Below are 19653 nucleotides of genomic sequence, written 5' to 3'. Positions count from 1 at the left end.
TGCATCGGCAGGCGGACTCTCAACCACTGCGCCACCAGGGAAGCCCAAGATTCTTATTCTTATTGGAACTAGTTCTCAGTAAGTATTTATTGGGCTGAATGGAATCAATGAGCAGCTTGTCACTAATGTTGGCAGGCAGTTCTTGCTTCCTACATCCCAGCTGGCACTCAGCTTGGGCACTGGAGATGCACAAACCAGCCCTGAGCCAGAGACCCAGTGATGTCCAAGAGGTCTTCGGTCAACTATAGTTATACAGTGGTCTTCCCATCTCCCATGTGCCAGGCATGGTTAGAGCTGGATAGACTGACATGAATGGAAAGTGTCCCCTGTTTGCTAGTTCACTGTCTGTGTGGGCTAGAGGGGGAGAGTAGGGAGGACAGACAAAGAAACAATCACCACAATAAGATGGGCGAGGTGTGTTAGGAGCACCAGAGAGCGAGGGATTCATTCTGCCTGTGAGGCTTAGGGATACCTTCTCAGAAGATGTGATATTTGAGATGGGTCTTGAGGCATCTGAAACGGTTTACAATCAGAGAAGAGGGAAAGCAGTCAGACAGAGAAGGCCTGCAGGAATGTTCCTTGATGACTCCTCCAGGAAGCCTCCCCTCAATCCTCCAGGGTGGGCTGTTTCAATGTCTGTGCTTGGTTTCGTCATAGCCCCTGAAGAAATGATAATAAAATATTCTGGTGACTAGAATATAAGCTTTTCAATGATGGGGTTGTGTCTCAGTCATCTTTGGACCCCAACACCAAGCACAGTGCCTGATACATAGCAAGGACTCTGCTGTTTAAGAATCCAGCTCTACTCTTACCCAACTCAGTTCTTGTGTTTATGGAGAATAAAACTGATGTCACTAATAACTTAAGTAAATAAACTCAGTTTGATGTATTAAACTGAGTATTTTTTAGAAAATGAGAGGAATCTTTTCCAAAGGCATGAATCTCTACTGATGGGATTTCAGACACTGTATCACCTTAAGTTTTTTGAATGAGTGGGTTGTCTTTTTTTATATATATTTCACTAATTCCCCCCAACCATTAAGCTTGTAGAGCACGTATAATATTTAAAAATCAACCAATTAACAAACATGTCTTGAGTACCTAATACACACAAGGCATCATGCTAGGCACTGGAGGGTAAAGGAGATTCAAGATGAAGAAAATCCAAGTTCTGCCCATAAGAAGACAACTCAGAAACACGTGAACACATAATTAGCAATAGCAGAGCGTCTGTGTGTGACCAGAAAGTGGAGCAGGCAGTGAGGATTAAAGGAGGCAGAGGAAGAAGAGATCTCTGGGGTAGGAGGAGAGTTCACAGGAGCAGTAGAGCCCAGGCCGTGTAAAATGGGTGGAATTCAGAAAACCAGGACAGCGTAGGGGAGACAGTCAAGACGGAGGAGATGGCAAGAGCAAAGTCAGGGAAGCTGGATTGGATAAGTCATAAGAAGGTATAGATCTATTCCTTGAAAGCAAAGACCCTCCCTGTATTATCACTATACTCCTTAAGCCTTAGAATAGCACCTGGCATGTAGAATGCACTCAAATATTTGTAAGAGGGGTTCCGAGAGGCTGTACTTGTGTGTGTGTTTATTTTGTTGGTGTCTGTCCAGCTATAGTTTTAGATGGCAAGCACCTCACAGTGAGGAATTCTGTCTGCTGCTTCTCTCACCATGATCTGCAAAGCCTGATGTAACATTCAACACACAGGAAGTATCCCAGTCTTGGGTGGTAGATCAGAACGTTCCCAGAGAACTGCTTACCTATAGATTCCTTCACTGATACAATGGAGGCCCACAAGACCATTAAAAATATTTATCAAATATTCCACTAATTTATAACTATTTTCTGGTAGGTTTTAATAAGAATATTACTCTTATGGAAGAACAGAATATTTTCTTATGATTGGGCATGGGTGGTTATTAATCAGCTCAATATAATCAGAAGATTTTCGTTAGTTGGCACAAATGTAAATCACAGCCGATTAAAACAATATCCTCCATGTTCCACTGAGTCCTTGCCAGGAAGTGTCTTTAGCATGCAAAGACACTGTATTATAAATGGGCTTGGGTTTTCAATGAGCTGTAATGAAAATCTTTCCCGTATCCTTACCTGTGGATCTAGGTTCCAGATGCAGGGAGAATATAGCCCTCTTCATCTATCTTATATCCTGCCTTTTCTCTGGAATTGAAGAGGGAGCAGGATTGGGAAATGCTATAAAATATAAAATTCTTGTGCAGTTAGGGCCTTTTCTACCTATCTCCCTCTGAGACCAACCAGCCATTCCCCATCTCCAGGTAGAAGGCATTTCTCCCAGAACAATCAGTGAAGAAGTGGGGACGGGGGATCTCTCCCATCTTTCTTTCTTTCTTTTTTTCCTAACATCTTTATTGGAGTATAATTGCTTTACAATTGTGTCTTAGTTTCTGCTATATAACAAAATGAATCAGCTGTATATATATATATATATATATATATATATATATATATATATATATATATATATCCCCATATCCCCTCCCTCTCACATCTCCCTCCCACCCTCCCTATCCCCCCTGTCTAGGTGGTCACAAAGCACCGAGCTGATCTCCCTGTGCTAATCATTCAGTGACTGACTAAGCCCTGACGGACTATTCTGATTCTGACTATCAGAATCTCGGAAGTCTCTTCCAGTTCTGGAAGCCTGGGACTCTTTGAGGTCCTTCCTTGTGTAATCTTTATCTTCCCACTGAATTGTAAACACAAGTAAACACCTGGCGACTGCAGATGAAAGAATCCTGCTAAACTCGAGAACCAGTTTAAATGCTTTACCGCGCCCCTCTGATTTCTCTCTTCCCCTTGAGCAACAGTGCGGCAGAGAAGGCTCACAGGGAGCCAGGCTGGGTACAGGTCGGAGGAGCAATTGAAGTGCCTTTTGCAGGCAGAGCCCAAACACAGAGCTTAAAGGGAAACCTCGGCACACTGTCTTGGTTCCTCCCAAACAAGGAAGTTTGCTGGAACATGCCAACCTTGGCCCTTGCTCATGCCTCAGGATCAGGGACCCACTTCAGACCCAGCTGCCCTAAAAAGAAGTAGAAAGAGTTTGGGATTGAGGAACTGTGGGTTCTTGTCCTGGCTCCATCACTCGTTGGCTTTGCAGATTTTCAACAAGTTGCTCGGCTCCCTGGGCCTCTTATGTAAACCGGGGGTATTAGGTCTTCCTCGGGCCTCTCATGAGATAATATGAGAACACTTTGAAGGCGACAAAGCTTTCCTGGAAGAGGCATCATTATTGCTCCCATACTATCTTGTTACCTGCCGTTTGGAGAACCCGGTTGAATTGAGGGTTTGCCATCTCTATTAAGGTGGGCCTTGGTGACCGTCAGCCCTGGGGATGCCCTCCTCCTCCACTCTGCACAGAAGACGGCTATGTCCTGAGCTTTGAATTCTCCAAATGTGGCACATCAGCTGGGCCACTTTGCTATACTTACGAATCACACAAATATAAGTTCAACTCCTAAATCTACCTAGTGGTAACTGTGTCGCTCTAAACAAGTCACGTTCAGCCTCAGTTTCCTGATCTGTAAAAGAATGGCGATAATTATCATAACGACCTCGAAGGACTATTTCAAGAGCTAAATAAGATCAAGTATATGAGTGTATTTTATCAGCCATAAAGCACTGTGCAAATGTTAGCTATTAATATTTCTGATGCCAGGGGAATCACAGAACTTGCCAGTAGCACAACTAAATAAAAAAAGGACTCTCCTCATACATGTGTATCCCCACGTTACACACCCAAGAGAATTCATAGAAGGCACGAGGTCGACCTCTGCCGCTACTCCCAGGCTTAGTCATACCTGCCCAAAATAAATGCAACAACCACTTCAACTATTGGCTTCTACCTTTCTGGATGACCTTGAAAAGACACTTCACTTCTGTCTCCAGGCTTCCATTTCCTGGCTTGGAAGATGAGGGAGAGGGAGCTAAGCTGGGCGATCCTCAAGGTCTGGTGTTGTGGGATTCTCTGGGTAGGGCCCCGCAGGGAGAAATAAGCACCTGACATCACCGGGCTGAGCCAGGGAACACAGGGGCAAACACTGAACGCTGAGACGGCTTTAGGAAGAGAGAGAAGCCGGGGCGCCCAGAAGAAACACAGGTGGCATGACTTCTAATTCCAATACCCCTGACTTAAGGGAGTCAGAGATGGTCCCCTTGCCAAGTCTCCACTTCTCTGACAGTATTGGGGACATCATAATAACTACAACTGATTAGATGCTGACCAGTTGCCAGAAACTGTCCATGTGTCATGTCATTTAATCTCCCACAAGGGAGGTGTTAAATATCCCCCTTTTACCAATGAAGCAATTAGACTTCAGAGAGGGTACAGCAACTAACATGAGATCTTTGAACTAAAAAGTTACAGAGCTAGAAGTCAGGTCTCGTTGTCTGCAAAGCCCATGAAATTCTGCACTAGGGTGTACTGACAGCCCCCTTAGAAAGGTGCCATCCATCAGCAGCTTGCCTAATAAACACATTTATTGGAAGCCATGGAAAATGTAATATGCCCCCTGGGCCCTCCTCAAGCTTTCCTGCCATCTCCCTTTGCCCAGATTCCTTCAGACACAGGAGGCTTGGAATCCCGTATAAACATTCCTGCCCCAGCAACAAGCTAGCCTCAAGCAAGAAGAATCTAGCTGATGAGACACCCCTCCCCCATGCACCCCACTCCTACTCCCACCAAGCTTGGACCACAGCTCCCCACAGAGCAGCTCTGGCCTCTTGTGGGATGCTGGTGTATTGGCTGTTGCCATGGTGATAGAGGAACATTTCTGTCATGTGCGCAGGAGCAGCACAGAGTGGGTTTCCCTGCCTGGGAAGCTCAGAGGATTCATCAAAGGTTGCTTTTTAGCAGCATCTGCACACCACTTCATGGATAAATAAAAGAGCATCCCTTCCACTTAGCATTTAATCCCACTGCAGGAAAGGAGCTGAGCTCTCTGTACAAGTCGGTGCAGAAGGCAACCCCTTCCTTCTACCTCTGGTACAGTTCCTCTTCAGGGAGGTGCCTTCCAGGTGGTAGGAAGAGATATTTACAAGATGCCAGTAAATTAGCTGTTTACAGAAAGTGAGCAGCCCTTGACTCCCCATCCTGCTGACCACTCCCAGACTGGATCAATTAGATCTTTAGTGTCAGACCCATGCAGGTTTATCCTCTGCTTCAGCCACCTATTAGCAAGGCAGCCTCATGCAATTGCATTAATGAGACTCAGTTTATTTATCTGTAAAGTGGGGTTAATCATTCTTTGCAGAGTTATTGAAGAATATCGAGATCATGTAAAAATACTGCCCAGTACAGTGTCTGGCACATGGTAAGTGCATATCCATGATAGCAATTATTTTTAAAAAAGAAATGTAATGAAACTTATGTTCTGATTTGGAGACAGACTAATATTTGAATCCCTGGCTCACCACTTAATAGCTCAAGAGCTATGTAATATTCTGCAGTCAATTTTTTTTGAGTCTCCCATTTTCTGAAGAGGTCAGGATGAGATTCATAGACTCAGACTCTATGTGAAGATTTTATTTAGAAGGTATGGTTATAATATCTCTGCTGAGAACCTGAGGATCTGGGCTAAAAAGAAAAAGACATCTTCTCTTTTGGTGAAATGGCATGAGGCATTGATGGCATTACTCCTTAACGTAAATATCCGTACATTGAGAAGAACCTTTCCCACCTCCAACACATTGTATGAGTTCCTGCGTGGCTGTCCCCCAGGGAAAGGTTCCTCGGTGCCAGGGCCAGCTCTGAGCAGATGGCCCCACTTCTTCTTCTCTTGAAAACAGCCAGCTCCAGGGATTGGAGAAAAATAGAGTCATAATCCAAGGTCAAACACTTGACTGTCGTTTTAATGAGTGTGATTCAGCCTGAAAGCCCATCAGTACTCTCTCTCCAACCCCTCCCCTTCACTCTGCACATCTTCAGGACTCTGCCAGCACTAGAGGCCCTCTCGAGGGCTGAAGACACCTGGCTGGCTTGCCTGTCTTCTGTTCCTGATCAGGAGTGGGTCAGTACTACTATTTCTTGGTTTTTATCTTCTCCCTGCACTGCCACTGTCTTTTCTCATCTCCAAAATAGCATGTGGTCCATTTGAAGCAGACTAGCAGTAGGCTGTCTGCCAGCACCCTCATTTCTCGGAAAATGGAAGTCATCCCCCATCCAATTATCTAAAAGTCCCTTTGCCTGGTGATTCAGCCAACCCCTCCAACAAAAGCCAGCCCTGGGTGTCCTAAAGGCACCTTGAACAGATTAATTGTAATTCAACGCTTCACACGTTGCCTTGAATTCTTATAACAGCTCTACAAGGTAGGAATCACATGCTCATTTAAACAAATGAGGAAACAGAGGCTCAGAGAGGGGAAGGGACTTTCGCAAGATCATACAGCCTGTCATAGAAGAGCTGAGATGCAAACTGTAATTTCCAGCTCTAGGAGGAAGTGTTGAACACTCACTTGCCACTTGCTTTTCTCACAAGCCATAGTGAGTGCTTTGGAAAGTGCTAGAGTTTAGAGAGCGTGGCAGCCGTGGGTTCCAGAAAATCAGCCCCGTGTCATCCCTAGTGTGCCCCCAAGCCTTTGCTCAAGCTGTTCTGTCTGCTTGGGATACCCTTCCCCACGCCTTCTAGCGTGGCATGGTGGAACAACCACAGGCTCTGCAATAGACAGAGCTCTTTTGGAATCCTGTCTGTACCACTTGCAGCTTTATGACCTCAGACAATTTATCCAATCTCTCTGAGGTTTTCTTCCTCCGTAAAGTAGGGCTGTCTACGTCATAGCATTGTCACGAGGATTCTCGCAGAAAGGGCCTGCCTAGCATGGTGCTAGTGACTATAACCAGCCCTTCCCAATGAGCTCAGGCACCACCATCTCTGTGAAGCCCTCCCTGACTGCAACTCCTGTCTCCATGCCCTAACATTCATTCATTTTTTCTTTCTTTCTTCATTCAACAAGTATTTGAAATACATAAATAACTCAATCATAGTGCTCAGCACACCATACTGTAATTATTGGGTCATCGTGCTCTGTTTCCCTCTTTAGACTGGGATCTTTCTGAGGGCAAGAATTTCAACTGAGTCATTTCTGAATCCCGAATGCCTAGTCCAGGGCCTGGCAGGAGAAAGGAAGGGAAAAAGAAAGAAAAAGGAAAGAATAAAAGGAAAGACAGAAGGAAAAGAAAACAAGGCACAGGACTGCTTATGACAATCTGCTACCCCAAAACGCCTCGTCTCTATATCCAGGCAGACAGGAAAGGCACGTGGTCCCGCACAGCCTCCTCTGAGAACGCATCCCGATTCCTCCATTGACGGGAGCCAACAACTGGATGAGAATATCAAGGACCGCCGGAGTAGGAGGCCTCGGATGAGCCCCACATTGAGAGTGGAGCCGGTGGGAAGGCGCAGCTGCGGAAAGGAAAATTCCGTCTGTGCCGCCGCTGGGGACAGACTGCCATCCCAGGCCTGGTAATGGCGCGTGCGGGCTGCGGGCCGCGCCCCGCGCCCCGCCCCCCGCCCCGCGCCCCGCCCACCTCTGGTCCCGGCAGCTGCAGCCCTGGCGACCGCTCCGCCCGGCGGGCGGGGGAGGCATCTACCGTCTCAGCCGGAAGGCTGGAGGCTCGCCCGTGTTGGCTGGCTAGAGTGGAGTGTGCTGAGCCCCAAAGCGGGAGCTGGGAGCCCCAACCCTCGGGCAAAAGCATCAGGGAGGGGAGAGGAGAGGAGAGGAGGGTCTTCTTCCTCCCTGCTCCCCAGACAGTTCCCCTGCCCACCACCAGATGGGCAGGGGAGACTTCTAAAAAATTCCATTCTAATCCCACACCCCTTTCTCCACCAAGGGGGAAGCCACTTGATATCCGTGATTCTCCACACCACCTGACTAGCTCATCTCCTGGTCTTCCTTGAATGGCTCTGCAGCCATATTCAACTTCTTTCTGGTCCCCAAACAAGGCATGCTCTGTCATACCTCTGGGCCTTTCTCATGCTGTTTCCTCTTCCAGGAATGCACTCTGCCCATGCTTCGCTGTGTGGGGTCAGTTTCCCAGAGGCAGACCCTGAGACTAGGATTTGAGCACAAATAGTTTGCTTAAGAGGTGACCTAGGAAGCACAAGTGGGAACATGGACAAGCGGGACCCAGGAAGGGAAGGAAGCCAGGAAAATGTGCATTAGGAAGCAAGTTATCCCTTTGAGCAGCTGGGGCCCAATCCCACTGAGCAACCCTGGTAGATATTGTAGAACACACCTCGGAGCTGTCCCACTCAGTGGGTGAGAAACTAGGGCATTTATCCACCAAATTCCATTCCAGATTGGTTGAGGACTGCTCCTGGGAGCATTAACTACCACCACCACCCCTCCCCGACACCCTGGCATCCTGCCCTGTGCAAGAGCCAGGCCCATCCCACCATCAAGTAGAGCCTTACAGGGCACTAGTACCATCTGCTACTCTTGCCAAACTAGCTAACTACTCCTTATCTTTTAAGGCCTAGCTCAAAAGCCAATACCTCTAATCCCAAATAAATTCCACAGCCTCCTCCTCTGCATTCCCATGGCATGTTGAACACAAGTCTATTGAATATTTGTCCTTATTCATTATAGTGATTTTCTGCCTATCTTCCCCACTGGATGGCTCCTTTAGGGCAGGATTTGTGACTTTATTCATTTCTGTGTACTCAACGCCCAGCACAAGATGGCACATAGATAATAGGTGCTCATTAAATATCAGTGATGGTCAAGAATGCTAACGAATATTGACGAGTTCCAATACCAGCCCAAGATTCAGTTTCTCTGGGAGGACGCCTGACACCCTATCGCCTTTTGTGATTTGAGAAAAAAATGGAGTCTCATCTTAAAAAGTATAATACTAGGGCTTCCCTGGTGGTGCAGTGGTTGAGAGTCTGCCTGCCGATGCAGGGGACACGGGTCTGTGCCCCGGTCCGGGAGGATCCCACATGCCGCGGAGCGGCTGGGCCCGTGAGCCATGGCCGCTAAGCCTGCGTGTCCGGAGCCTGTGCTCCACAATGGGAGAGGCCACAACAGTGAGAGGCCCGCATACCGCAAAAAAAAAAAAAAAGAAAGAAAACTATAATACTGAATGCTGCCTCAGTTTCCTCAAGTTGATCAACTGTCAGGACACCAAAGATAAGTCTATCCAAAGAGTCTCAGACTGAAGCAACATAAGCTTTACTTTGCCATCTTCTGCCCTGGTGTAGACGGACACCTCATAGAGGATAAAAAGGCATTGGATTCATACAGATTTGTAGTTGTTTATGACATGCATAACATCATCAACCTATTTTAGTATACATGGCACCCATCCTAGAGGTGCTTAGCTGTATGGATAGGGCATTCCTCCTGCTAGAACCCTCAGACTCCATCTTTATCCCAAGGGGTCTGGGTCTTGCCTGCAGGCTGATGGCAGCAACTGGAACCCAAGTCAAGTCAGATGTGAAGTTTCTCAAGACAACTTGAGGCAATACTGCCAGAGTGGAGTATTGTTGTCAGTTATTCCAACAATGTTGGAATATTGTTGGAAGTATTTTTGTTACAATTGTTGCCAAAACAATATCCAGTTAGGAAATATGAGGGAAGGGAAAAAATATTTATGATAGCAATAAAAAAGATACATTATCCATCAGTAAACCTAACAAGATGTATGCAAATTCTATTTGAAAAAAATTAACATTACTGAGGGACATCAAAGAACACTTAAAAAAAGAAAGGTATATCTTTTTCTTGGGTAGGAAGACTCAACTCCTAAAGATGTCATTTCTCCTTAAATTAATCTGTAAATTTAATGCAATTCCAGTAGAAAAAATACCAACAGATTTTGGGGTGGCAGGGGTGGGGAGCGAACTAGACAAATGGATTCTGAAATTCACATGGAAAAATAAACAATCAGGAATAGCTAGGTGAATTCTGAAAAGGAAGAGCAGAAAGAGAGGGACTGACTCTCCCAGATATTAAAACATGGTATTAAGCTGCAGTAATTTAAACAGTGTGGTACTTGGGCATGGAAAGACAAATAGATCAATAACATAAAGCTCAGAAATAAACCTAAATATGTCAAGAGATCTAATATAGAATAAATGCGGCATTTCAAATCAGCGAGGAATAAGATTATCCAATAAATATTGTTGGAATGACTGGTTTGCTATTATGGGAAAAACTTAAATTGGAGCCATATCTCACTCATTACAGCAAAAAATGTACAGCAAAAACCCATAACATTAATAGAAGAAAAAGTAGGGAACTTTGTTTTATAAACTTGGGGTAATTAATAGCTGTCTAAGAATGACATATCCCACTCATAAAATATAAAAATTGACAAATTCAACTGCCATAATGTTTCTCCATGGAAAAAACCTTTGCATTTTCAAAAGGCAAAAGACAAACTGGGAAAATATTAACAATTCATACCACAGGCATAGGACTAATTCCCTTAATATATTAAAAGCTTCTATGTATCAATAAGGAAAAAAAATCCAATAATTCTATAGGAAAATAGGTAACAGACATGAAAGAAAGAAAATACAAATGACTTCTAAACTTCATCATAATAAGAGACTGGGTAACAGGGAAATACCTGGATGCTCTTTCGTACCTCTAAATTTTGTACCGTTTGGCTATATTACCCAGTTTTGTTTTTTTTAAAGCGCCCAAGCTCAAAAAAAAAAAAAAGAAAAGAGCAAACAAAAATTATTTTAAAATAATAATAAGATTCTTGGTACTAGCTGAAAGCACCACTGTGGACATCAAAGGCATATGTGGGAAAACAAGTAACAAAGTTGATAACTGAGGACTTTAAAACTAGAAGCAAGGGTGGGGGAGTATAGTGGGGTGCTCAATCACACAAGCTTTGGTGTTCAAGTTCCAGAACTGTTTTGTCCTAGCTGTGTGACTTTGGCAATTAACTTCATTCTATGACCATCAATTTTCTCATCTGTGAAAAGGGAACAATCGTAGATTTTCTGAGGTTCAAAGAGGATATGCACAAAAAATGCTTAGGGCAATGTCTGATATACAGTAAGTGCATGAAGGGCACCTTGCGTGTGCTAGAAGAGAGTGGGTGTGACAGCTTAGTGGCTGAGTTTAGGTTTGTTTATGTATTCTGTAACTTTACTGTTTTTTAGGGTCCTATTATTTCTACTACTGAAAGAGGAGTGTTGAGATCTCCAGCTGGAATTGTAACTGACTTCAGTTCTGTGAGTTTTTGTTTCACATATTTTGAAGCTCTATTTTAAGTGCATACATCGTTAGGATTGTTGGCTTCTTGATGAATTGACCCTTTTATTATTATGCCCCTTTTTATCCCTTATAAGTATTTCTTGTTCTAAAGTCTACTTTATCTGAAATTTCTTGTTCTAGAACCAGTTTTTCTTAATAAATTTATTTATTTTATTTATTATTATTGGCTGCGTTGGGTCTTCGTTGCTGCGTGCAGGCTTTCTCTAGTTGCGGCGAGCGGGGACTACTCTTCGTTGTGGTGCGCGGGCTTCTCATTGCGGTGGCTTCTCTTGTTGCCGAGCGCGGGCTCTAGGCGCAAGGGCTTCAGGAGTTGTGGCTCCCGGGCTCTAGAGCGCAGGCTCAGTAGTTGTGGTGCACGGGCTTCGTTGCTCCGCGGCACGTGGGATCTTCCCGGACCAGGGCTTGAACCCGTGTCCCCTGCATTGGCAGGCGTATTCTTAACCACTGCGCCACCAGAGAAGCCCACATTTCTCCATTCTTGAATCTTTATCTTAGGGTCTGCTCGTGGTCAAATCCAAACTAAGACAGCTCCCCTCCGCAAATCTTTGAAATAGACAGCTAACGCTTTCTCAAATATACATAAAATGTTATGCCAGTGGAATTTCCAATCCCTTCTGCTAACCAGGTTTGCTGCCCATAAAGCACCCCCCTGCCAATATAGGAATTCTGGAACTGCCACCACTTTGCGGGACAGATCTTGATAACCCCCGCCCTGCAATTCACACAATCCCTTAGCTGGAGCTCAGTCCATCTTCAGCCTTTAAATTCCTCCTTGGGGACCAGGGAAGGCCTGCTCCAAAGCAGGAAACTTTCTATTCATTGTTGGCCTGGGCTCCATCCAATGGCACAGAAGCAGATCAGCATTTTTTATTCCTATTTATTTTCAATGTCAGGTCCTCTTGTCAGGCAAGATCATGCCCCTGCCTATCAGTCGTGAGGGCTGTCTGAACCTTTTGAGAAAAATGGATCACAAACTAACTGCAGTGTAAATGTAGAGCAGAGGAAAGCAGAATTACACATGCAGGAAGCTAGAGCAAAGAGACCCCAGGGAACAATGGGATCTGATGGGAGCCACAAGGAGAGGACCCTCCCCCAAGCCCACACCCAAGGTCTGTTCCCACAAACCTACCTGACCTGTGTGTGAGATCCCACTGTTAGAAAGTTGTGCCAGATGGTATTTCCCAAAGACAGCTACACCAGTACATGTCCATCCCACGTGTTCTTCTTATAATGTGACATTGACATTCCTGCATTGAGAAGTGGGTAGACCTTTGGTACTCCCTCAGCCAGAGAGATGAGGCAGAAGCGACACTGCACAAACTCCAAGACTAGATCATAAAAGGCAATGAGTTCTGTCTGACTCTCTTTTGGGTTATGTGCCCCGGGAACTCAGTTACCAAGTTGAGAGGAAGTTCAGGCCAGATGGAGAGGCCATGAGGGGGTGTTCCAGCTGACAGCCGGCCCCAGCCACCAGGCGTGTGAGTGAATGAGTCTTCCTTCTGCCCCCAGCCTTTGAGTCCTGCAGCAGAGGACCAAGACATTGTGGAACAGTCAAGACTTCACCGTTCTGCCCTGTCTGGGTTCCTGACTCACAGAGCTTACGAGAGATGATAAATGATTGGTGTTGCATCAAGCCACCAGGCCTTAGGGTAATTTTTTATATAACAATAGATTACAAATATAGGAATGAACCCTCAGCTGCAGTTGAGAGCAATCTCTCTAAGTGCAGACACACCCAGACGGAGAAACATCTGACCCTAAGTATAGTCATTCACACTTCAGTATGAATCACCCATACTCAGCACCACCATCCCAATGAGAAAAGAGACAGAATTAAAAGTCTTAGGGGGGCTTTCCTGGTGGCGCAGTGGTTGGGAGTCCACCTGCCGATACAGGGGACACGGGTTCGTGCCCCAGTCCGGGAAGATCCCACATGCCGCAGAGCGGCTGGGCCCGTGAGCCATGGCCGCTGAGCCTGCGCGTCCGGAGCCTATGCTCCGCAACGGGAGAGGCCACAACAGTGAGAGGCCCGCGTACCGCAAAAAAAAGAAAAAGTCTTAGGAAATGAGAGAGAGGACCTGGGAAACTGAAGAGGCAGAAATGGATACAGGGTATTTTGTAGAAAGAGATCTGGACTTAAAGCCGGACAGGACTGTGTTCTAGTCCTAATCACGCCCCTTTCCAGCAGAATTTCCTCTGAGGTACGGAACGGGCTCTGCCACTTATTAGCTATGTGACGTGGGCACAGCCTCAGCTTTCTCATTTGTGAATCATTCACAACAATACCTACCTGTCTCTCAAGATTGCTGGGAAAAGCAAGTAAGACAGTTGTTATGAAGACAAATTATTTATGTAATTAAGAAAGTTGCAGGATGTGGTGGACCAAGCAGGACTCAGCAGATCTGGGTTCTAGTCCAGGCTTTGCCAGTAACTCACTCTGCATGCCTTGGCAAACTCACTCTGCACTGTAGTCCCCACAAAGCTCGTGCCAATGTAATACTCACCTGTAGACCCAAGCACTCCTGGTGCAAGAAGGCCTACAGCCATCAGTGCCAGCAGAAGGTTGCAGAGTCTCAGTCACCAGTCCAGGTAACAAAGAAAGGTCAAGGTTAAATCAAGGTCAAAGCAGGGTCAATCTAGCAGAGTGAGAAGCCAGTTACAAACAGGGTTAAAGGGGTCCAAGGTGAGTCCCATCGTCTAAATATACCTTTTCAGCTCTGAGAATGAGATGCAACCAGGGATGCAGCTGATAACTAGTCATAGGACCATCCATTGCCAGTATAAAGTATTATTTAGGAGTTTAAACTCTGGAGCCAAAACACCTGAGCTCCAAATTCCAGCCTTACTGTCGATTAACTATAGCGATCGTGGACATGTTATTAACCATCCTATGCGTCAGTTTCATCCACTGTAAAATGGAGGTGATAATTACTTACAGCGCCCTGTTGATGGGGTTATTGAGATTACATGGACACGTGCAGTAAGAGTTCTTTCACACCTGGGAAGCTGGCCCTCAGTGAGGCAATTCTGGCTCCTGTTTCCTAAACTGAAGAAAATGGTTATAGGGCAATTTTAGGAGGTAAATTCACAGGTCCTTCAACATAAGATCACACGTACCCCTCCACTCCCACTAAAATCACTTTTCAACGCTCCTTTGATCCTTCTGACTATACCAAAGAGAAAGTGTCAGCTTGGTGTTAGTAAATCTTAACACCCTTCTGGCTCCTACTAATTTGCTAACCCCCCTCCAACAAAGTAAAGTGCAGGGCCTGTAGCTCAGAGCCTTTCCAGGCAACAGCGTCTAGCTACAATTTAGTAATCTTTTGCTTCTGACATATTTATTTTTACAGTTACTTTCTTTCTACTTGAGTGATTCTGGTTTTACATTGATAGTCACGATTTAAAGTTCTCTTTTAAAGTAAACGTATTTTTTAAGTAAGTCTTTTTTGATATTAAACATTATGATATATATGGTTCTTCGATATGGAAAATAATCATGAAGGTGGGAAACATGGTATCAGGCTGCACGGGCAGACATGGCATCTCCAGGGAGCTACATGGGTCTACTGACAGCTAAAGTACATGTCCTAGTCCTAAGTTGCGTCCCCAGAGTCCCCCGTTTTGTTTCCAGGACCCCAGAGACTCATGCTGCTCTTCAATCCTTCCAAATGCTGCCAGAATGTAAACTGGTACAAACTCTGGATAATTTGGCAAGTATATCCTCTATGCATCGGCAAATCCATTTCCAGGAATTTAATAAAATAACCAGAGATATGCCCAAAGATACATGGTTGTGAATATTTGTGGCCACATTATCTATGACAGGGAAAAATTGGAAATCACCTAAAAGGCCAACAGTGGGGGACCAGCTTTGCAAATTACAGTATTTTCACAAAATGGACTGATCTAAAAATAGTAATATGACAAACACTCTGCACAAGGTAGATATTATTATTAACTCCACTTTACAGATGGAAAAACTCAAGCACAGAGAGGTTAATTATCTTGCCCAAAGTCACAGAGCTAGTAAGTGGTAGAGCTGACATTTGAACACAGGCCCCCTAGATCCAGAGTCCATGTTCTTAACCGCTAGGTTGTCCTGTCACTGAAGCTGACGTTGTAGATGAACACTTATTGCCACGGGAAATTGTTCCCTCAATGTATCGGTAAGTGAAAAACAGGTGGGAAAAAACCAATCTGGAACATACACCATATGTCAAAAGAGGTTATTTCTGGTTGGTGGAATTATTTTATTTTTGTTGTTTGGTTTGTTTGTTTTTTTAATTAATTTATTTTATTTATTTATGTTTGGCTGCGTTGGGTCTTCGTTGCTGCATGCGGGCTTTCTCTAGTTGCGGCGAGGGGAGGCTACTCTTCGTTTCGGCGCACGGGCTTATTGCGGTGGCTACTCTCGTTGCACAGCACGGGCTCTAGGCATGTGGGCTCCAGTAGTTGTGGCTCATGGGCTCTAGAGTGCAGGCTCAGTAGTTGTGGCGCACGGGCTTAGTTGCTCAGCGGCATGTGGGATCTTCCAGGACCAGGGATTGAACCTGTGTCCCCTGCATTGGCAGGTGGATTCTTAACCACTGCACCACCAGGGAAGTCTGTTTGGTTTGTTTTTATATGTGTTTTCCAGGTTTTCTGTTCCGAATGCCTATTACCTTCATAATAGAAATGAAACATGAAAATATGACTTTTCTCCTCAGTTCTCCCATTCCTTTCTGCTTCTAAAGACAAGACAATTGGTTCTTCATGATGACAATAAAAATGACAATGATGGTAATAATAGCCAACATTTAATTTTCTTTTAGTATGCTAAAGGAATGACAAGCACAATTTCATTTAACTCATCACTGCCACTTCCTGTGTACTGCCTCCCAGTCTGTGCACTGCACAACTCCAGGTAGTACCACTCATATATCATCTACATTATGGACTGAGCTGTGAATGGTGCTTCTGGGAACCATGCGACAAGGCCACCCTGTCAACAACCCTCAGGGGTAGATACTCTGATAATCTCCATCTGATACAAGAAGAAATTGAGGCACAAAAAAACGCTAATTAACTTGCCCCATATCACCCAGCTAGTGATTGGAACCGGTATTGAAACTCAAGCAGTCTGGCTTCAGGATCTGGTCTCTTTTTCTTTTTGGCTGTGAGACTTGTGGGATCTTAGTTCCCCGACCAGGGATCGAACCTGGGCCCTAGACTGTGTAAGCGCGGAGTCCCAGCCACCGGACCACCAGGGAATTCCCCGGTCTCTTATTTTTAATGGCAGAGGGGAGATAGGGCATGACAAAGAAGATACAGTAGAATCTGGACATCTAGACAAAGATTACAGATCCAACAGGACATTGTGGCAACATGAAGAGAGCACTGGTGTCAGAGGGAGGACATTGACATTCTGTCCCTTGCTCTGTCCCCACCTAGCTAGTGACCTTAGCAATTAGCAAAGTTCCTTTTTTTTTTTTTTCTTGCTCTGGGCTCAGCTTCCCCATGTGTAAACTGAAGGAATTAGATCTTTAAGATCTCTCGCAGCTCTGAGTGTCTACAATTACAGATGGCATCCCAATATGGGCCCAGAGCTCTGGCCTCCCACTCAGCACAGACATTCTTCCACCTGCTCAGGGAAGCATCTCTCAAGCTGACCTACTTTGTGTATGGGGGAGAGAAGGGCAGAGAGGAGGCCTAAGGCAGGGGCGAGAAACCAAAGGTTTGCCCTCCTGAGCAGCCAGGCTCCTCTCCAGCTGCTAATGATTCAGTCAGTGCCCCCTCAGAGGCTTCTGGGGCCTGTCTCCCCGCTCCGCAGAAGGCAGCAGGCTTAAAATATCTGACAGGGTGGCAAAGCTGTTTTAATGCATCGCTTTTAGTTTTTAATCACGCTGGTGATTCATCAGGGTATTTCTCTGACTTTCCAAACATGCTTTGTTAAAGTCATTCTTGCAGGATCTTTAGAATGTTTAATTAAACAAAAAACCAAGGTGCAGAACAGCGTGTATAAGGTGAGAAAAATTATTTAGATATACAGTTGTGTCTGTTTGCGGAGGGGGAAAGAATGAATAACTCTGGGAGGAAACATGAGAGATTGGTAACCATTCACCTCCCAGGAGGGAAACCAGGTGGGTTGGGGGAGGGGCAGAGGCAGGAGGGAGAATTTATGCCTTTTGCACGTGCATGTATTATTACCTAGACAATTTCCCATCTCAAGAGTGTTTAGTTCTGACTTCTCTTCTTCAAAGATATTCTTGGCTGTATTAGTTTGCTAGGCTGCCATAACAAAGTACAATAGACTGGGTGCCTTAAACAATGGAAATGTATTTTCTGATAATTCTAGAGGCTAGAAGTGCAAGATCAAGGCGTCTGAAGGGTTGGTTTCTCCTGAAGCCTCTCCACTTGGCTTGTAGATGGCTATCTTCTCCCTTTGTCCTCACCTGGTCTTCCCTCTGTGCATGTCTGGATCCTAATCCCGTTTTATAAGGACACCAGTCACGTTGGATTAGGGCCCACCCATACGACCTGATTTTAATTTAATTACCTCTTGAAAGATCATATCTCCAAATACAGTCAGTTTCTGAGGGCTGGGAGCCAGGACTTCAACACGTGAATTTTGGAGGATACAACTCAGCCCGTAACCGTGCCCTACACCAATGAACTCACCCCATCAGACCAGTGACCTCTGAGGAACAAGTACAGGTTCTTATATTCATTCAACTTTAATTGAGCATCTCTTGTGAGGGAAGCAATGTTTTAGGGTTGGAGGTGATATCCAATTGAGTTAGATTTGATTCTGTCCAGAAATAAATAGGAAAATGAGAAAGACCACAAGACTAAAAATCAAAAGACCTGATCATCCAATCCCACCTCCCCCTCTTACTAGCTGAGTTAGTCTGGACGTAGCTTTTAGCCACCATTTTTATTCTCAAGGGCAGGTTGTAATACATACCTCAAAGGGTAGGGGAGAGGATTAAAGGAGAAAAGACAGGTAAAATACCTTGTCTATAGTACTTGTTCCCTGTACAGTGCTTATTCACCTCAACTCCTCCCTGGGTCGGGGCTCGGGGAGCAGGGTCCACACCCTTTCATCCTTATGGCCCTGGAGTACAGCAGTGAACAGTGGGGCACTGGCTGGGCAGCTTTGCTGGAGCAGTAGCCCAGATGGATTTGTGAGGCCACGTGTATATACCCCAGAGGGACTTTCAGAAACATCATAGAGGCTGCCTTTAAAAGCAGTTTTTCAAAATGAAAAAATTTGAGTATTAATGTTAATACGACCTCCTTGGGAATCACAGGCTGATGGAGCCCAGGAAGATCTGAGCTATATTTGGAACTTCTGTCTTTCATGCCACACAGATCTCCCCAGGAGAACAGGAAGCACATAAGATTTGTAGTGGACGTTTGCTATTTTGATCTGCCAAGCACAGATCCTGCTTCTTCTGGTAACAGAATTCCACGGTTCTTTTGGGGAAGCACACCCTCCAACATTCCCAGCCCATGTGGTTTAGACCAGCAGACCACATCTCCAGCTCCAGGAATGAGCCCATGACTCAGGCCTGCCATGGAGAGTTCTACCTTCTCTGGTTAACTGTGGCTGACGCGGTAACTAGCACATGACCCCAACTGGGCAAATCAGCAATTCCTGGGAGTTTGACAGGTTCTGTCAGGAAAGAAGTGCTCTTTTCACCAGGATTGCTAAACTAAAACTTCTAATGACTGTTTTGCCACCACCTGGGGAAAGCCTGTCTGAGATCCTGGTGACATTGTTTGAGCACCTGGATTTAGCCTTGCCGGAAGCCAGCAACCCTGAACCTCATGTTGATGTGAGCCGATAAACTTTCCTCATTTCTTAAATCAGTTTGACTTGGGGTTCTGTCACTTATCAACCAAATAAATGGCACGTACAGGATTAGTTCTCGGTAACTTCTTTCCATGTGTAACTCTGATCCTTTCTTTGGGGGCTTAGAACTATTCACTACTCGAAATCAATTCATCAGACAACTTGCATGTAGACTCGCTCTGGAGTTTACAGACACCTTTCACAAATCCAGGGGTATGTGTGAAAAGAGCTATTGGAGATGGGGAGAGATAAAATGAGAGCTGACTGGTAACTACACCTGCCAGGTGGATCCAGATGCTGACTCCGGCCCTGCCAGCACATCTGGCTACAAGGTGGCTGATTCTGTGCTCTGGGTCAGCTGCGTGCTGAAGCTGGCCTGTACCAGCTAACAAGAGGATTTGTTAAATAACTGGGAATTTTGCAGCTGGTTTTAAACCACTGATAGTTTGAAATTGGCCATGGTGAGAGTATTTATACCATGGATATCACCAAACACTAAAAATCAAGTTAATTTTTTTCCCCTTGGAGAGTTTGTTTATCAGCAAACC

This window comes from Grampus griseus (genome assembly GCF_964374135.1).
Source record: "Grampus griseus genome assembly, chromosome: 10".
Taxonomy (NCBI): Eukaryota; Metazoa; Chordata; class Mammalia; order Artiodactyla; family Delphinidae; genus Grampus; species Grampus griseus.
This window is presented reverse-complemented; position numbering follows the sequence as displayed.